Here is a 15,483-nt window from a genome sequence, read left to right as displayed (position 1 = left end):
GAATAAATGAAAGAAAAATCATTATTAAAAATTTACAATATACTTGTTATACAAATAAAAAAATAAGATAGTTGCTGATCTAAGGGGTTCACATCCTACTAGAGAGAAACAACATAGAGGAAGGCAAACAGGAAAGCCCAGAAATTCTTAGTACAATGACAAGGCAGTTGCTAATGCATCTTCTTGAATCAAACTCCGATTTTTATAAACAATAATTTAAAATATCAATCTACAATTATATATGCTCATAACTATAAAATGCTCTCTCTCCCCAACCCATTAACTATCACTTAAGCTATCTTCAAAGTTGGCACTGAGAGTTTTCTTCAAGATGACTTTCATTCCTAACCAAGAAACCTTCCATCTAAAGAGTAATTATCCATTTTTTGAGTTATCAGGTGTGTCTTGCTTGTCATTCTTCTAACTTCTTACTATCACTTAAAACTTCACTAAATTGTTAACTATTCTACCAAGAAATGATTAGGAGAAATGAAGACAAAAATTAACAAAATCCATTTTGTTTAGCAAGCCAATTAAAAGTTAAGCTGTGTAGGAAGAGAAAATAGTCTTTAGCTAGCTAAAAAGCAGTTGATCTGGCCATTACTATTTCGATTTTAATTGTCCAGGCACCCACCTTCACAGATGATAAAGTGGCAATGAGGAGAATGCTCAGCACAAAGTAGGGTTTCAAATAAAAAGTGGATTATTAAAGTGAGTTCAGTCTGTATACAAAAGTGGAGTCATTTCCACAGAAGAGCCATTATATTAAAGGTTTATAAAAAGTCACCTCTATATTCAGAACATCTAATGAGACAATCTGGAATTGCTTTTCATACATTAGTGATTTTCTCATTGAAAAAGTTGCCCTTAGACCAAAGTAGTTTCTTCAGAACAGCCCCATCGCTTAGGAAATGCTACTTCTGAAAGCTAGCATCCCACTTTTGTTGTATTTCTCTTCATTAAATTCCTTTTGTAATTTTTAAATTATTTCAAGCACATAGAGCACTTACTTGTGCCCGTGTTTAGGCTATATTATACTATTCCTGGCTTGCATCTAGCTTGGATGTGTAAGTTTAATAATAACATCCATTTCTGATGTCGAACTTCAAGACCTTGTTTGACTCCCCAAATTTTTTGTCATTATGTCCATTTAGAGGAAATGACAAAATATATCACTCCTAGAAAAGATGATACTGGCTCTCCTGAGTAGAGGTTTAGTATTAAAGTAGAATCCCTTGTTCAAGATAGTATGATAAAAGCAATATGCCCAGCATTTTAAGCACATGCTACCCAAATGACTAAGCCAGCTTAAATTTGTTTTGTACCTAAAAGCAATTACCTTTTAATATTCTACATCCTCCTATCTTTCAAAATCAGTGAATTGATTTGCATTCTTTCCAGTTCCTGAACTCTCATTTGAGGGATAGGAATGCACTTTCTGTCCCTCTTTTACCTTTTTTTTTAAATATGACATTCTGTTTTTGTAAGATACACAATATTTATGCATGCTTGTGGGTTTAAAAAAAAAAAACTGCAACTATTGCAAAGAGACTCTTCAAAGATTAAAAACAATACCATACAATTATATAGCACTTGTTACCTCAGTGTTTTCAAATAGAGAGCACCTGGTGAAATCTTATGTCTTGTTTGCTGCAATTTTTTTTTTTTTTTTTTTTGTAATGTAAAAATGTTTATATTCGTCTCCATTCTGTCCTCACTACCATTTTCCACTGACTGTCTTTGTATGGGGATGGGACAAAAAAAGGAAAATGGAAGGCAGTTTGAGGACTCAAGAAAAGAGGGTATAATCCAATTTGTATACTGCCTATTTCTTCACATAATTTCTAGCCACTAAAAGAAGCCGATGAACTTCTTCACACTATTTTTTTAAGTCTTCCTTCTGTTGCAGTAGGTTTCCTCCCTTCACTTTGATTATACTTTCTATATTCTCATCCCCATAGATCTTCAGTAATTAAAATGATGTCCTAGAAAAAATTAAACTAATGATTTTAAGATGACTATATCATAGTTCTTGTAAGGTTGTTGTTATATGTGCATAAACACATTGTCTTTCAAAACTTGCCCTACAAACACATGCACCCCAAGTAGCAATATACAGGAAAAATATCAATCAGTGCTAGCAAAGGTGGCCCAATAGAATTTGAACAATATACTGTCTAAATCTTAAATTTCACAGTTTTAGATGACAAACTCTTTTATTTCTAAATGACCACATCCATGAAATTCCATCCTTCTGGAATCCAAACTGGTTTTAATGCTGAAGGAAGCATGTTAAATGTTATCTTCTCCCCTCGCCCCACTCATGACTTATAGTGAAATGGTCACTGAAAGAGCAGAATTCTTGCTCATGAGAATTTGGTTTTGATGTTGGTAATGATTATCAGGGAGTGGCTGTGCCACTAACGTGTTTGCTTACGTACTTAAATTTCTGTTTGTTTTTCTTATAAGACATGTTTGCCTTCTGTTCTACTCAGTGGGGTTTGTTGTACTGTCTTCTAATTTCTGCATTCTTTCTACATCTGGGAAAAATGAGGTTAAAAACTAATTTTTGGTTGGAAATGGACATTTTGGCAGTGCATGGACCTGAGTCAATCTGGGAACTGGGTTTCCACTGGTCTCTCCTGGCAAATTCCAGTAGTCACTTAATCAAAGACACAACACTTACTATTCTCTAGCCAAGTTAAAAGTACTCTAGCATTACTCGGTAATGAAGAGATAGAGTATGAAAAAGTGCAAGCAAAAGCTATGAAAATTCAAATATTTAGCCAGGGAAAGATAACGTAGAAGGGATGCCTTTGGAGCTTACCAATGGAGAGGGTGAGAGACACCTCATTCTTATCCTCACTCCAATCCTAAATTCAGCCATTTTTGGTTCAGTGACCAGCAGGGAATGGTAGGGAGCACTTTAAGCCTACCATTATCTCATAGGATTCTAAGGCAAATCTGGTAACTGTCAATATTAACCAAAAGTGTTTTCCTATTAAATAGCAATGTGTACAAAGCTGAGAATGCTGTAAAAAAAAAACCAGTTACGGTCCTTTCCAGGAACTAGAAACCCATTGTAGAAGAACCCCATCATCCCAAGAAATCAAGTTTTTTCCTCCTCATTAACTCATTACCTCATTGGCTGTACTGTCCAGGTACAAAAACTTGACACCAGATACTTTGTATAACAAATATCAGTAGTATTATTTATGAAGGAGTGCTGAAAAGGACAAAACTAAAAAACCTTTAGTATTCAATTCTGAATAAAGGATGGCTCAGATCACTTTTCTAGATTGAGCTCCTATGGGCTAGCATAAGCCTCCTTCAAATGCTACAAGTCCCAGCTCCAGCCTCCCCATTCTTTCTCTGCAATTTTTCTTTTTTCCTGCATCTCTCCTATCTTGATAAGGAGAAATTTGTAGAGGGATTCTAGGAGGGGAGGGTGGCCTCTGAAACTAAGGAGCAGGAAGGTCTTCTAACAATTGTTTAAATCACTAAGAGTTAACTTCATAAAGAAGCTACATCATCAGATCTTCACCCAGGTGGGCTACTTCCTTTAAAGTATAGTGGAAGAATATTTTACCTGAAACAGGTCCACTGCAAAGTTAATCAGCTTATCAACAAGGGTGCAAAATGTCTGGAAGGCAATAATCATGGGCAAATGGTTTGCATTTATGGTCATTCTAAGATGGAAAATCAGAGCCAATCAAAAATGAGGTATGGGATTCTAATTTTAAATAGGTCTGGTATTTCAAGGAGCTTTTTTTTTCTAAAAAAGGAAAAAGCCCATAATGAAATTTACTAAGAAAAGACTAATTATTCGCTGCAAAATGTTTAAAATTGTGCCACCTCAAAATAGGAATTGTGCCTCTTTAATGAATGTTGTATATATGAGAATGTTACATTTGTAAGAGCACAGGAAAATCAATAAATTTTAAATGAATTAACTATCAAAAGGTCTGAGCTTTCTCTAAATCTTCTGTAGAACATCTATACAAAGTACTGGAAGCCACATGGTATAGTGGAAATTACTGGACTTTAGGAAGCTGATATTCAGATCCCCATCCTCCCAATTAATGGTGACCTTTGGATCAGGCTCTTTATATCTTTGGTTTGCAGTTGTGAAATAAGGGGCTTAGAGCAAAAGTCTAAGTCTAAGGTGCCTTCCTGTTCTAAACCTATGTTCCTATATGATCTATTGTCCTAAAGATCTCCAAATTTTTAGAGCTTTTTATTTATCAGTATATTCAAACAATTACACAATTTTTCTAATTTCCATTTTCTACTTATTTCTATGGTATATTTTAGTGCATCTGTGATTTCTCATCCATGTGATTATTCTCTCCAACAATTCATCTTATCCTTCCATATGAATGCTTACCCACACAGAATGAGTCTAATGTTCAAAGGGCCTTCCATGCACTCTCTTGATACCTAAAAGCTAGCAATAGAACACGTGCTTAACTCCTAGCCATGTGACCAGTTCCCAGTCAAGCAGATAGGGGGTTGAGTGGATAAGAGCACTTGGAACTGGAGTCAAGATAGAGTTGAGCTCAAATCTTACCTCACACATTAGCTGTGTAACTACAAGCAAATTACTTAACTTCTCTCTGTCTCAGTTTTCTTATCTGTAAAAGAGGAATGATAATACCTACCTCTCAGGATTGTTTTGAGATAAAATATTTGTAAATCATTGCAAACCTATTATTATATTTTAGTCTTTAAAAAACTCATGAGTTGTGGATGCATCAGAGAGATTTTAGCCATGGCATTTAACTTCACATATGGAACTCAAGAGTAATCTTGGATTTCTGAGAAATGTTGGCAATCGCTGAGAAGCTCTATTCTTATCTGAGTTCTCTATCAGTGGAAAATGTCATATGAACACTCAAATTTTGTCTCTATCCTAATGATGATCAGAATCAGCTCTTTCTTTGGTATAGTGAATAGAGTAGTGGGCCTGAAGTCAAAAAATCTGAATCCAAAATAATAATTATTGTTAATTATAATAATAGCTGAAATTTTTATTCTACTCATTATATGCCAGACACTTTAATGTACTAAACACTTAAAAATTTTATCTTATTTGATACTCACAACAGTCCTGGGAGGTAGCACTATTATTATTCCCATTTACAAATGAGAAAACTGAGGCAAATGAAAGTTAAGTGATCATGGTCCTGCAACTAAATGGCTGAAACCATATTTTAATTCAAGTTTTCCTGAATCCAACCCTAGTTGCCCTTAGTTACTAGCTGTGTGATCCTAAACAAATCACTCTCAACTTCAGTTTCCTATAATATCCTAAGGGATATTAATAGTTCTCACCTCCCAGGTTTTTTTTTTTAAGATCAAATGAAATAATATATAAAGCATTCTACTAACCTTAAATTGCTATGTAGATTCTAGCTGTTATTACTGTTTCTAGTCCCATAATAAAACATTTAAAACAAATTAGTCCATGTTTTTTAGCTCTCCAGTTCTTCATTAATTTCTGTATGGTGAGAGTGGCAAGGAGTGGAGAAGAGTGTGTGTAGATAATGCATGGGGAAAAACAGAAATAAGGCAAGTCATACTATCCTAGCTTTTCTAATCATTTGATTCTCAAAAGCAGTTTCTTCTAAAAACGCATTGGTAGTCTGTTTCAGCACTCTCATGGAACGCACCCCGTGTACACTTTGCTCTTACATGACTCATCATGGTGAATACTTTGGTATATCATAGCTCCATCTTTAACCTTGTCCAAGAAAGTCTAGTTATTGGAAATTTCATAAGAACTTTTGTCAGTACATGCCCTCAGCATGGACACAGGGCACTGCTACAGGGAGACTTCAGTTACATCAAAGAAATGTGAATAGCAGAAATTTAATTAGAAGACTTATTCTTTATGCATTTTTCTGTGTATGCACTAGAAATGCTTGACAGTATGGTTTAGCTTGTTTTAATTTAAGAACAAGTTAATACTGACAGAACATGCTGAAAGTGCTTCTTGCTCATATCAAGGAAATATTGATCTCATGTTATGCGTAGCAAAGTAATACAGAAAATTAGAAATGTAAAGACAAGAACTAACATGGAATTACAGAATCTTAGAACTTTAGAATTAGAAGTCAGTCAACAAGTGTTCATTATGCACTTTCTACACGCCAGATGTTTTACTAAGTGCTGGGGATACCAAGAAAGGCAAAATCATAATCCCTGCTTTCAAGGAACTCATGTTCTATCAAGGGAAACAAAATGTAAACAATCTTGTAATCTGTAATTGCATAAATCTATAAATGTAAATGTCCTGGATCACACAGCTGGTAAATGTCTGGAGCTGGAGTATGAATTCTCCTTACTATTATGAATTTTGGCATGGTATTCTATCCACTATCACCCAGCTTCCTCAATAATATATATAATAATGCATTTGGCTACTCACCTGGGATTGGAAGTCAGAGACATCTCTATAGTGTCACTGGCTGTATTTATCATAGGATAATAAATTTAGAGGTAGAAAGGACCTTAGAAAACAAACCTCTCTACCCCCACCCATTATATAGATAAAGAATCAAAGAGGCTAAGGGATTTTTTTTCCCAGGATCACACAGGAAATGTTGAAGTTATACTGGGAACCCTCCATCCGACAGCAAATGAAGAACTGTTCCCCAATAACAGTATACTTGCTCATGTTTTCTTGATTTTTGAAAAATCATTCAAACCATCATATTATACTTGTTCTACAGAATTAAATAAGAAATAATTAGCTTAAAAATACTAATGTCTTTAAAATTCTAGTTTTAATTTTTAAATATACAAATCATTTTTGTATAATATATGTAATATATATTAGCAAGTAGTAAAAGTAATCAAAATATGACCAATTTTAGGAGCATTAAAAAGCTTTAGGATATTTTTAGTATTTCTATAGTTTCACTTATTTTTCTTAGTTTTAATTGTTATTTCACATTTAACAAATAGTGGTACATTTCTTTTCTATTATCTTTTTTTCCTGCTGGATAATTAAACCACCCTGATATTCATATAATTTACATGGTCTTTATCCAAATGTGCCCTTCCATTATGTGTTTCCCTCAGGTAAATTCATTCATTCTCTTGGGTCTTTTGCCACCATATACAAGATGAAGAAAAATAGGACATGAAACCTCTTGGCCACCACCTCCCAGCTTTCCTGTGCAAATGATGTTGTGCAATCATGAATCATTCCATAGTGACCTTTTTAAATGTCACCCTCACCGCCTCCAAACCTAGATTTCCACTGGTCATTAGATCTTGGAGTATCATTTCTGTGCCATTTATTTCTACGCAGTTTGTAGCTTCACAGCTGCCCACTTCTCTGAAATGCAGCTGGAATAAATGCCTTTGTTTTCTATACAAGCCAGGGGCATTATCCCAAACAATCCTTTTTCAGCTAGTCATCCTACTTGTCTATGCACTGCTATTCAGAATCTTGTCCCAAATTTTTTCTGTCAAGAATGGTAGCAAATACTTAATAGATATTTTTTATTTTCTTTGACTGTGTTCATGGAGATCAATATTTTGACATTTCTCAGGTTAATTGCTATATATTATTTTGAATTTGAGGACTAGTTAACAATATAAGGTAAGCTACTTGGAAGAATGATCAAAAATATTGCTTATTTTTAACAAGAATAGCTTTGATAGTCACTAAACCAAAGTGTGTGAGATGGCTGTATTTCTGTTATTAGACAAGTGATTTTTCTATACACCAAGTGCAAACTTTTAGAAGAAAAGGGACCTTGAGGAATGTCTTTCTGCTCTCCAGGTTATCAGGGAGGATAAAATAATTCTCTTAAAAATATTTAGAGGAGTGGAGGCAGCTAGGTAGTCCAGTGGATAGAGCACCAGCCCAGGAGGACTTGAGTTCAAATCTGGCCTCAAACACTTAATACGTCTTAGCTGTGTGACCCTGGGCAAGTCACTTAACCCCAACTGTCTCAGCAAAAAAAACCCAAAATATTTAGAGGAGGGTAAGAGGCGTGGAAAAGAAGGACTTCAACATTAATAGAGAAAAAGGTAGAATACTGACCTTTGATAGGAGGTTGAATGGTGAAAGGAAAGGAGGACCATTGAACACTTGGAGTGAAGTAAAAGAAATGAGAATGGGATCTAGACCTGCAATTTCATTGTTAAAGGGAATTCTCACGTGAGGAAAATCTCTTCATTGTTGTAGTTCAGTAACTCATGGAGTTACCTTTCATACTGAGATTTTGAGTCATTTTCTTAGGGTCACATGATATATCAGAGGCAGGACTGAAACTTAGGACTTCCTGACTTCAAGGCTAGCTCTCCATCCATTACATCACACTGCCTCACTTGCCAAAGAGTAGTGAGTTGGATATTCTGAAGAATCTACCTCTTTTCTAAGGAATGGCGGCGTGAATCCACTGGGACTCTCTGGTAAGAAATTAACCAATTTGAGAGGAAGAGAAGGTGATTGGTGATTCCCTGCTGCACGGAAATTATTTACTGATATATGAACAACAATAATGATGATGATGATAACAATGACATCTTCTGGTGTTCTTTGGCTTTGTACTGAAGATGTGATAGAGAACCCCACAAGACTTCTCAAACCAGGTCTCAAGTCTGCTGTATTTGCAGAAGATCTCCCTCATTGGTGAAAAGGAGAACTGTCACATTGTGTGAGGTATGGAGTTGACATGATATGAAATAATTAGAGAATGGAGATTCTTCTTCCTTCCTGTTTTTAAAGAGAACTCTTTTGGGAGAGATTCATAGGGAAATAGAACAGACTTTGAAAAGCAGATATGAAAGAGAAAGACAGTTTTCCATCCTCAAGCAGAAAGGAGAATCAGACAGAAATAGAGAATGAAATCATCATTCTCTCCACCAATGAAGAAAATTGTATGCAAATACTCTAGGCTTGAGATCTGGATTATCCCAGATAACTAACACATTTTTGATAATCTGGAAAACTAGAAAGCCTTGGGAAAGAAACTAAAGACTTTCAGGATACAGTTGGCATTTTCATCACTACAAAAGCAAGGACTTCAGAAGAGAAAGGAAGATTTAGGATAACATTAAGAAGATAGTGTCTTAAAATGAGATATGAATTTGGAGAGCATAACTTAACATTCAGGAATAATGGACATCTGGAAAGAGATGAAATGCATGAAACAAGAGCTAATAGCAATATATTTCCAGATATCTTGCAAATCTAATCAAATTTACTTTAAAATAAAAGAAACAAGAGAGACAAATTTCCTATATATATTCACAAAACTAAGCATAACTAGTAGCATAAGAGTAGGAAGAATAGCTGCCTCTACCCAGAAATTCAAATGAAACAAAATTTTAAAAAGGAGCCAAAGATAAAACTCAGATGTCTGTAAATAAATTCACAAAATAAAGATGGCAAAGTAAGTAAACCAGGGTTCTGATTCAAATTTAGAATTTTTCTTCATAGCTATCACTGAGAGATGTTGGGATAGTGCTCATGACTAGAATAAAAATATACTTCATATAGGAGAGGAAAAAGGGATATGGAATAGTGTTGTACACTAAGATATACTCATGCAGAAATATACAGAAGGTAGAGATAGAAAGCTTAATTAAAGGCACTTGGAGAAGATTAATGGAGGCAAAAGCGCATATTCTACAAACTGGAGTTGAAATATACTACAAGTCACCTTGACAGAATTAAGAAATAGATAATATTGGGGGAAAGACCACAGTCTAACATGGTATAAAGGTAGTGGGAGACTTGATGGCATGTGCTGAAATTATATTTCTGCCCAAACAGAGACAATTATATTTTTGATTTGCCTTAATGATCATTTCATTATTCAATAAGTGATTGAACTGGGGAAAGAAACTTCTATTCTGAATTTAGTTCTCATCATTAAGGAGGGATTGATCTTTGGGATGGAAATCCTGGGAACTGTGTGAAGAAATAACCTTTTTATCTTAGAATTTATGATGGAGGAGAAGAGAGACATAATTTGACATACACCTTATTTGGAAAAGCAGATTACAAACTGTTCAGAGAAAAATTACTTGCTCAAAGTGTTATGGGGAAGCCATTTGAAAGCTCTCAAAAATGAAGTTTTGAAGACATAAAGAGAAACAATCCAGATGAAGAGGGGGAGAAGAAACTCTCTAAAGAGACCAATATGAATATACAGCGATTTTTGGGACCAAATTAGTTACTTAAAAGACATGTACAAAAAAATAGAAATGGTATCTGATGACAGTTCAAATACAAAGGTATGAATTGCAAGTATGAAAAATGCTAAAACTTAGTAAAAATAAAGGCAAATAAAAGTTTGTAGTGAGGTTAGCCTCATTTGAAAAAAAAAATGAGGACTCAAGAATGAAGATGGTGTCGGTTTGGAATTGATGGGATATTGGCATCCCATGGGATTATTGATAATGACAAAAGGTGGAGCTATTAAAATTTATTTTGCTTTTATTTCTTTGTCAATTAAATTGTTTGTTTGTTTGTTTTTTGTATAAGAAAGACAAAACCAAAATGGTTAATAGGAAGATGATACCAAAGATATGTAGAGATATAGTAAAAGAATATCTGGCTGTCTGAAGAGTTCAAGTCACAAGGCTGAGAAGAATATTACAGAGAACTAAAAACAGATGTGACTGCTGAGATACTATCAATGATCAAAGGGATAGAGAGATGACCTTCTAGAAAAAGAAATCAGTACTAAGACCCAGAATAACATTATCAAAAAAAGGTCATGTTAAATTAGGGTCATTTCCATTTGAGAGGATATTTAAGGAGTTGCAATAAACATAATTTACCTAAATTTAGCAAAGCATCTAACAAAATTTTTTTTATTTTAGACATGATGGAGAAATTTGGATTAGATAATATACAAGTTGGTAGATTTAAAATTAAAGGCTGGACCCAAAGAGTTGTTATTAATGGCTTAAATTGTCATTAAGTTATTATTAATGGCTTAATGACAATTTGGAAAGTAATCTCTTGTGAAGTGCCTTGGGACTTTTGCACATCTTTGTATTAGTTAACATTATTATCAATGATTCAAATGAAGGAATAAGTGTTTACTTATTAATTAATACAGATGAGAAGATTAACTCATATTCTAGATGAAGAATTTTAAAAGATCTTCACTGACCCATAATGAGATGAAATTTAATAAGGATGAATTCAAAGTTTTACACTTTGGTTAAAAATATCAGCTTCATTACTGCTAGATAATGGAGACAGTGCAAAACCACAGTTCCTCTAAAAAAGATGAGAATTTTTTTTAATTGACTATAAATATAATATGAATCAACCATGTGATATGAAAAAATGTGATGAGTCAAATATGTTTTACATGATTTTTATTTTTTTTCTAAGAGGATTACTATGTGGCCTGAAGAACCTGGTTGTAATTAAGATAATGGAAATTTGTAGGAAACCCAGTGGGAATAATTTCAGTACTCTCCAGCAGGATTCAGAACAAATGAGTAGGATTAAAGAAAGTAATGGGTAAGAAGAACACAGGATTGGGATTGGCACACCATGATTATGCTAAACTTGTAGCTAGGAACTTAATAGACTAATAGGCCTGGGATCAGGAAGTCCAGAGTTCAAATCCAGGCTCAGGCACTTAGTAGCTGTGTGCTGTTGGGCAGGTCACTTATGCTGTAAATCTGTAAAAAAAATGTAATAGTAGCATCTGCCTCCCAATCTTATTATAAAGAACAGACAAGTTAATATTTGTAAATTATTTAACAGAATGTCTGATACTTAGTAGGTGTTATATATATATATATATATATATATAATAGCTGTAATTGTTTTTTGTGTTTTTTTTTTATATTAGAAAAGGGATTGGAGATTCAAAGTTAGCTCCTTTAAAAGCAATCATGGAGGAAGAGATTAAAGGCAAAAGATAAGAATAACAACATGGCTGCAAGCCTGAGTAAAATGTTACAGGGGGAAAAGTAGACCTTTAATGAAATATAAAACTTGCAACCATCCTTGATGAAAAAATTAAAGCTAAGTAGAAATGTTAAAATTTAAATACAGGTATTAAAAGAAACTAAAAAAGTAAACACAGATGAATATTAATGAGACTAAATAAGAATACATAGCTTACATTAAAATATGGGGAAATAATACTATCCTATCCAAAGTAATACTAATTATTAATAAATAATAAATATAATTCATTTTAAATTAAAATACATTAAAAATTAAAAATACTAAATATCCTAAATAAGCCTAAGTAATTATCATCAAGGTTCATAAGGGAGTTCAATTAGGCAAATCTGGGAATGGAAAGAAAGGGGAAGAGCAATACATTGGGGAGTGGGAAAAGGAAAGGAAGGTTAAAGAAAATTACTAAAGAAAATTAAAGAAATTATTAAAGAAAATTATTAAGGGTGTAAAAATATACATCTGTACAAAATGGAAAGGGTAGGGTGGCAACTGATACTTCAATCTGAACAAGTTGAAGGAAGAAGATGTGTATGTGCATATGCAGGAAGTTGAGTACAGAAGCACATTTCATTCAACAGGGAAATAAAAGGAAAAGGGGAGAAGCAAGAGGAAGAATTTACAAGGGAGTGATTAGTTTTGAGTAAAATAAACTTAAAGGATGTTTATACCATTTTTTGAGGAGGTGAAGTAGGAGGTGCCCACAAATTGGGAAATGGATAAATAACCTATAGAAAATAAATGTGATGGTATACTATGGTGCTTTAAGACAGTGGTATCAAGCTCAAACAAAAATAGAGACTACTAAATCATATATACAGGGAATCCTGTGGTATTAGAATGAGAGGCTGAAAAGGCAGAATTTTGCTGATTGAAAAAAATATAATCTTAGAGGGAAAAAATGCATTTAGGGAGAAATCCTCTAGGAAAGTTGTTCAGCTGCAAACTTATAAAAATTATTAGTGATGTTTTGAAGATCTCTAGCTATAATGCCAAAATACTAGTGTAATGAAAACTATCAACAAGATTTAAAAAATCTCATTGTGCTTGGTTATATTAGTCAAGAAGTAAGAATAAAGATGCATTTATAGTCCAAATAATCTGACCCTGAAAATTGTTCAGTTGATAAAATATTTTGTATAATCCATCTTCTTCATAAATGACTCTATTTGAAGACTACACATAGTAACAGTTTGGAAATAAAGTACTCTAAAGAAAATAGCCTTGAATTATTTTTGATCACTACACTCAGTCTTCAGAATACATTTTGTACATATTTTTAAGCTCTTTCTACTCTTCATAAATATTAAAGTGAAAATGCTATTTAGTGTGAACCAAAAAAAACCCTGATATTTGTTGAGAGAACCTTTACTAATAAAATGCCTAAAGTAGATATATCAGATGTCATGCTGACAGTGACAGCTATAAATAGGATTAGGTCCTTGTCCCAGGGCCCTGGCATCTCTAAGGATCTTCCCATGTCAGTCCTGTTCATGTTCAACTGCCCTCAATCTTCAGAAGCCCCTTGCTTCTGACCTTAGGAAAATTATCTTATATAATGAGAGTGTATATGTAGACATCTATACAAATACAGTGGAAGGGATAGAGTTGTAGCTGACTCTTCAATCTTATACTCATCTGAATTACTCAAAAAAAAAGGAAGAATAAGTGCATACATACACACACACACACACACACACACACACACAAATTGGATAAAGAAATACATTTCACTCAACAGGGAAAGAAGAGACAGGGGAAAAAAGATTCTAGCTTTCTACCATTACAGTATCCTTTCTTTTGGGGCCCTATCTTATGAAGTGGTTTTTTCATCTGTCATTCTAAATACCTTGTATTGTAAAGATGATACTACATAAATGTTTAAGCTCTTATTATTATTATTATCATTATCATTATCCATGATGAAGTATTTGCTACACTAGTTTGAAAAAATGCATCATTATTGATTTTTTCCTGATATGTGATTTTTGAATGTATAGAAATTATTGCCATTTCATGATTTTAAATAAAAGTTGCAGCCATCTCTTGCACTGTTCTATTAATAGTTTTCTTGTGCTTTTAAAAATAGAGTAAAACCAACCTGCCAGAAATGATTAGACTCACATAATCTTTCAAATCTCAGCACTTTGAAAAACAAAGTAATTTAACTAAAAAAAATATACATATATTATATTACATATTAATTGTATTATAGTAATTATGTATTCTATATCATATAATTGATGTGTAAATATTAATAGTACTTTATACATAATTATAAAATATAATCACATTTTATAATTCTGTTTAATATATAGAGATATATGTTCTTATTAGAAAGTCTCTGAAAACAAAAGTGTACCTAAACCTGGAAAACTACTTTTTCTATTAATGATTTGATAAAAATTGGTGTTTTGATAAAGATCATGTTGTTACTATTTCATGTTCATTTTCCATGCTGTATCTACTTTGGTCTACTGCCCAGAAGTCCACAAGGTGGCAGTCACTTGATAGGCTGTGCTCCTGATATTTCAGGATTTCCATCCTCATTCTTCTTACTTACAATGTTGTACAGCCCATAAGGCTAGATAAGTTGGTATACAGTAACATACTAAGAAATGTAGGGATCCACAGTGTGGTGGAGGTAGAGTACAGGTTAATACTCAACTCTGCTTATTCAGTTTCTAAGCTGTATTGACTGTCTTGTAGAAATCTAAATCATATTTTTTCCTTTCTTCTAACTCTCCTTTTTATCCAGGTTTGGGTTCTTTTCCTGGTTACTCTTCCCCATCTTCTGCCCCCTCACCTTCACTGTCTTAGGAAGTCTATAGAGGTTCTAAATCTCATTCTGGGACCTTTGATCAGAGCTTCATTAACATTTTAGTCAGTTTCTGAAATTTCTGACTGAATCCTAGGAAGAAAAGGTTTCTGTGAAACTATTGGGTTCTAGGTTCATCCCTCTGAGTTCAATTAAAAGAATCCTGATTGAAACATGCATACTGCCCATCTCCTAGCAGAGAAGTGATGAATTCATGATGCAGAATGATACATAGATGATAGATAGATAGATAGATAGACTGATGTGGATAGATAGATTTTGTTTTGCTTGACTATATGCATTTGTTAGAAAAGCTCTATTTTTTTTTCTTTTTTTAAATTGGGGGTGGAGAAGGGAAGGAAAGAAGACAAATTTGGTTAATTAAAAAATGGAATTTAATTAAAAAAACGATTCTCACTCTAATGTTATCTTCTCACTATCAGTTGGGAATTATCCTAAGAGGTCTTGCCCCTAGGGAAATCCCAGGCTCTTTAACTATCAGATTCATGTTATAAAGTCTGAATTCTCCATAGATGCATGCTGGATACATTGTTCTAGCTTATATCTATTGTAGTGGTTCAAAACCTGGGGTCTGTGAACTTTTTTTTTTCTGTGAAATTCTTTTTTTTAATATTTTGATAACTTTCAACAGTTTCCTTTGTAATTCTACATATTTTATTTTATAAATTTTAAAAACATTGTTTTA

The sequence above is a fragment of the Sarcophilus harrisii genome, chromosome 3 (assembly GCF_902635505.1).
Source record: "Sarcophilus harrisii chromosome 3, mSarHar1.11, whole genome shotgun sequence".
NCBI lineage: Eukaryota > Metazoa > Chordata > Mammalia > Dasyuromorphia > Dasyuridae > Sarcophilus > Sarcophilus harrisii.
This window is presented reverse-complemented; position numbering follows the sequence as displayed.